Genomic DNA, 5,428 nt, shown 5'->3' with positions numbered 1-5,428 from the left:
CACATTGATAATAGTTCTAGCAGTTTTTAAGAATGGTCTCCCTAGGATCAAGGGTGCATGCTCAAGTGTGCTGTTATCTTCCATATTCAAAACATAAAAATCTGCTGGAAAGATTAAATCCTTAACCTTAACCAGCACATCTTCTAGGACTCCAGTGGGGTGTGCAGTACTTCTATTGGCTAGTTGGACAACCACTCCTGTTGGCTTCAAAGGACCACACTGCAATGAAGCATAAATAGAGTTAGGCATGACATTAATGGATGCACCTAAATCTAGTAAAGCATTGCTAAATTGCATGTCTCCTATAGTACAAGGAATGGAGAACATCCCTGGATCTTTACACTTTGCTGGCATGGCAGGTTGGATAAGGGCAGAGACATTTCTCCCAAGGTTGATCTTCTCATTCCCCATAAGCTTCCTCTTGTGAGTACACAAATCCTTGAGAAATTTTGCATACTTGGGGATCTGTCTGATGGCTTCAAGGAGGGGAATGTTGACTTCAACTTTCTGGAATGTTTCCAGAATCTCTTTATCCACTTCGGCCTCTGCTCTTTTCTTGTTTTGTGTTGCTCGATGTGGGAATGGCAGGGGCTGGATGTTGGAAGACTCTCCTTGTTCTTGATAGCTGGAGTTTGGTTGCTTGGCTTCTTGGACTGAGGGGGGTTGCTGCTCTTTGCTACCCTCTACATTCTGCTCCTCTACATGTTGCTCCATGTTTGATGATGGTGGAGGGGTTGGGATGATCACTTCTTTCCCACTTCGAAGCATGATGGCACTAACATTACCCCTTGGATTGGCAACTGGTTGTGAAGGAAGCTGCCCCGAACCTTGACTCCTTAACTCATTGATGTTTGTGGCTAGCTGGCCTATTTGGGTCTCCAAATTTTGAATTGTGGTTTCTGTTTTCTGTTGGAATTGGAGTGTGTTGGCTGCTAGTTGCTTAACAAGATCATCTAAGGTAGGTTCTGACTTGGGTAATGGTGGTGCTTGTTGCATGGCTTGATTCTGCCTTGGTGGTGGAGCATGGTTGCTTGAAATTGAAGGATGGAACCTCTGTTGAAATGGTTGATTCTGGTGGTATGGCTGCTGCTGGTTCACATGTTGACTGGAAGGGCTGCCATATCTGAGGTTTGGATGGTCTCTCCAACCTGGATTGTAGGTGGCTGAGTATGGATCATACTTGTGTTGTGGATGCTGCTGGAAAGGTGGATTGTGCTGCTGGAAAGGTCTACCAGGGAAGATGCCAGCAACAGATTCATTATTTTCTTGCAACTGTGGGCATTGATCTGTTGTATGGGATGGCAAGGAGCAAATGCCACAAAGCTGCTGCTGGGGTTGCTTTCTCTCTAATGCCAATTGCCTGACCATGGAAGCCAATTCCTCAAGCTTGTTTTCCATCCTTTGCTGGTCCATAGTGGCAGCCACATTGACTTCATTGATGGCTTTTGTAGGAGTGTTAATTCTGGTGCCAAATTGCTGGGCATTTTGTGCCATCTTTGATATCAGCTCTTGTGCAGCTGCTGGGGTCTTCTCTGCCAAAGCTCCTCCACTTGCAGCATCTACCAAGTACCTGTCCATGGGGATTAGACCTTCATAGAGATACTGAATTAGGAGTTGGTCACTTATCTGATGGTGAGGACAGCTGGAACACAACTTCTTGAACCTCTCCCAATACTCATGTAGAGTTTCACCACTCATCTGCCTTATACCACAAATTTCCTTCCTTATTGATGCTGTTCTGGAGGCTGGAAAGAATTTTTCCAGGAAGATCCTTTTCAATCCATCCCAGCTGGTAATGGCAGCTGGTGGCAGGTAGTAGAGCCAATCCTTGGCTGATCCATCAAGTGAGAATGGGAAGGCTCTCAGCTTGATCTGCTCTTCATCTACTCCTTGTGGCCGCATGGTTGAGCAAACAACATGAAATTCTTTTAGATGCTTGTGCGGATCCTCTCCTGCAAGACCATGAAACTTGGGCAACAAGTGGATTAGTCCAGATTTTAGTTCAAAGTTAGCATCCAACTGTGGGTATTGAATACATAGGGGCTGGTAATGCACATCAGGTGCAGCCAACTCTCTAATGGTTCTACCATCCAAATGACCATGATTTGCATTATTTCCATTACCATTATTTCCATTATTTCCATTACCATTATTTCCATTATTTCCATTACCATTATCTGCCATATTGATGAATTCTGGAATAGGTTCGGATGAAGTGTTAGACACACTATTAGGGTCAATCCTATCCCGAGACTTAAGCTCTCTAGCTTGCCTTCTAAGAGTGTTCTCTAATTCAAGATCCAAGTCAAGTAATGTTTTCTTAGATGACCTGGTCATGCACTAGAGATCAGCACAAAAACAACACACAAAATGGCTTATGCATACCAAGAACACAGAAACACAAACAAAAACACACAAACAAAAACAAAAACACACAAACAAAAACACAAAAACAGGTCAAACAATAAGCCCTTAGATGATTTTTTTATGCAATTTTTCACAAAATTTCAACACAAAAACACTGAGGGACCTAAAAACACTAAAAACCACACCAAATTAGCCACTGAGAAACACAAAATGGCCCAAAAAGTGGTCTAAACGTTGGAATTTGGCCAAAAAAGGCTCTTTTCACAGCAAATCTGTGACTATTGATCCCCACACCCCCATTTCTTTGGACACCAAAAATCAGGTCAATCGGAGCAAGTGAAAAGCTATGAACAGTAACCGGGAAACTGATTTTTTTCCCTCAAAACCTACTCCTATTTTGCCTTAGAAACCACTCTATATGCAAGAAAACATCAAGGAAAGCATATGGACTTGAAAGAATATCAAGTAGGGATGAGAAAGGAAGAGGATAGCACCGGTATCTCAAGCTCAATCCTTAAATAATGCTATCTGTCATGAAGATGGTCAAAACCGCTGCTGAATGGAAGGCTGCTGGTGGTTGCTTTCTTTTGGTTGCAGCTGCTGGGTTATCTATCTGCCAAACGAAAAGAGGGTTAGTGGGAACGTTAAAAGGAATGCTAGAAGAGAAAATAAGAGGAATGCTAAAAGGAAAAATAAAAGGAATGTCCTCTTGGTCAGGTGATCTGCTGTCAGAGGCAGAAAAGTGGGATTCAACTTTCTAAAAATGGTTATGCTCTCCTGATCTGCTGCAGGCTTGTCTACTTGCTGTGTGAGCTTGCTTTTCAGAGCCTATCAGAGCACATGAAGATCAGAGAAGGACACAAGGTGTGCTACTAAAAATCAAAGAAGGACTGCAGGTATTTTTTGCTTTTTCAGTTGCTGCAGGGCTGCAGGGTTGCTTTTCCAGAAGATCAGGTCGTGCAGCCCTCTCCAACAGCCACTTCTTGGTTCAAAAATGATTCCAGAAATGAGAAAACATAAAAGGAAAATACAAACAAACAAAAAAAAGAAGATCGAAAAGGCAAATGAGGCTTCTCTGTTGCTGCTTGCTATCAGTTTATCCCAAGAACAGAATAGCTTTTCACCAAGAACACAAAACTGATAACCTTATCAACAACTGATACCCTTTTCACCAAGAACACAAAACTGATAAAACACTCAAACGAGAAAACAAAACAAACAGAAAATAGGGTCGATCCTCTATGTTTTTAGAAGAAAAACTTGGCTCCCCGGCAACGGCGCCAAAATTCTGACCGGCTATCGAACCACTCCAGAATTAGAGATCTATGTTTGCATCTCTTCTCTAGTTTGCAGCAAAGTGCACCCTAGGTCATCTCTCACAAGGAGCCTCACTTTCTTCTACCAACAAAGGAGAACCAACATAACCAATAGTTTGTTTAGGGGGGGGTTTTGACAGAAAATTAATTGGCAAAACAGAAAGATAAAGATGGATGAAAAATCAGTAAAAGATATGCAACCGGCTGTGTATTTGTCTACTATGTGAAATCTTCCTCGTCCAACCTATATACCTTGGCTTGCTAGATGTTTTGATATCCGGATAACAAACTCAAAGCATCCCCAACAACCGTCCAAGGATTGGAATGATTGGAACAACAAAATGAATACAGAAATCTCTTGTAAACAAAATGCAGCCATTCACTCTCTATTCAACCTATCCGGACCTATGCAAGAACAACCGTTCAAGCACATAATATTCATTTCCTAGATGTTATACCAACCGGCTATAACATTCTGCTCTCTTAAGCATTTAACAGAAAATGAAACCATGCAAATTCACACAAACCTGCCATGAACTCCATGCATTCATAAATCTGCCCAAACTAAACCAAATAGAAATGAATAAGAAACAAACAACAAACCAGATTCTTGTAGCTCATCCGGGACTCAAATTCCACATGGATTCAAGACACACAACCGGTTACAAATGCTCTAGCCTATCATTACAGCAAGGAAAACAAAATGGAACAAAAGATGTAGAAAACAGAAAAATGCTACAACAACAAAAACGGGCAGAATCCTCTCTATTTTCTCCTCCCTTTCTCTCTCATTCTATCCTGGAAATTAATGCTAAGAGGCCTTAAATACATGGCTAAGAAAGGAAAGGCTAGGGAGGCTAGGGTTGGGCCTAGCCCAACAGAAAACAAGTGAGCCCAAAACAGCACAATGAGTAGCCCAAGTCTGCTCCTTGAAAGTAGGCCCAAGCTCCTTTAGTTGAGCCACTTCTCTAGCCCATCCAATATTCCCTAAAGCCTGGATCCATAGAGTAGAGGTAAGATAGAAAATAGTGCAAGGACAATTTGAAGCATAATAAAATAGAAACAATGAAATATCAGCAAAAATTGCTTCAAATGGCCTAATAAGAATGAGGTGAAATGCCAAAATATGGTATAAATATGCATGCTATCAGGTAGAGATTGGGATTGTTGGGCGGGAAATTTTTTAATCCCAACCCTCAATATTTCAGAAATTGATCACAGCCATCAAAATGTCTACACATTTTAGACAATTCAAAAACTGTTCTGCCGTATTATATAGATATATATACATAGGGTTGTCCGTGTGAGGGGAAGGGGAGAAGCTCCATAGGGTAGTCCGTGTGGATGGAAGAGGCAGTCTGCAGCATGTCTCCTCATGGAGAGCTTTGGGCAAAGAGAATGTCAAGAGGGAGAGTGGTGCCCAAGTTTCTTAGGCTATAAATAGGGAGAAGCAATCAGAGAAAGAAGGAGAGAAGATGGAGAAAATTAATGGCAGCAAGCTTTGGCAAAGCTACGACCGAGAGTTGCAGCGAGAGGAGTGGCCGAGAGCAGCTTGAGAAATCGAGAGAGAGACTGGAGATGGCATCGCGAGTGGCCGTTGCAGTTGCGAGCGGCCATAGCTGCAAGCTCCAAACGGCCATGGCTGCAAGCTGGAGAGGGTAGGGAGCAGCTGATAGTAGCTGGAGCGAGGTCCAGCAAGCACGAGCGGAGCAAGGAGGCCGGAGGCAGCCCCGAGGTCGGCCAGA

At 42.8% G+C, this 5,428-nt stretch overlaps 1 non-coding gene across 1 annotated transcript; it reads left to right on the top strand.

Moving 5' to 3' along the window:
• Positions 1–1,624: 1,624 nt before the first annotated feature.
• Positions 1,625–1,729, top strand: LOC127812405 (small nucleolar RNA R71). The gene has a single exon (XR_008025907.1). It is a non-coding gene; the product is annotated as a small nucleolar RNA R71 (small nucleolar RNA).
• Positions 1,730–5,428: the final 3,699 nt, after the last annotated feature.

Source organism: Diospyros lotus, chromosome 10, assembly GCF_014633365.1.
Source record: "Diospyros lotus cultivar Yz01 chromosome 10, ASM1463336v1, whole genome shotgun sequence".
Taxonomy (NCBI): Eukaryota; Viridiplantae; Streptophyta; class Magnoliopsida; order Ericales; family Ebenaceae; genus Diospyros; species Diospyros lotus.
Note: the sequence above shows the minus strand (reverse complement) of the source record. Positions and strands in the feature narration are given on the sequence as shown.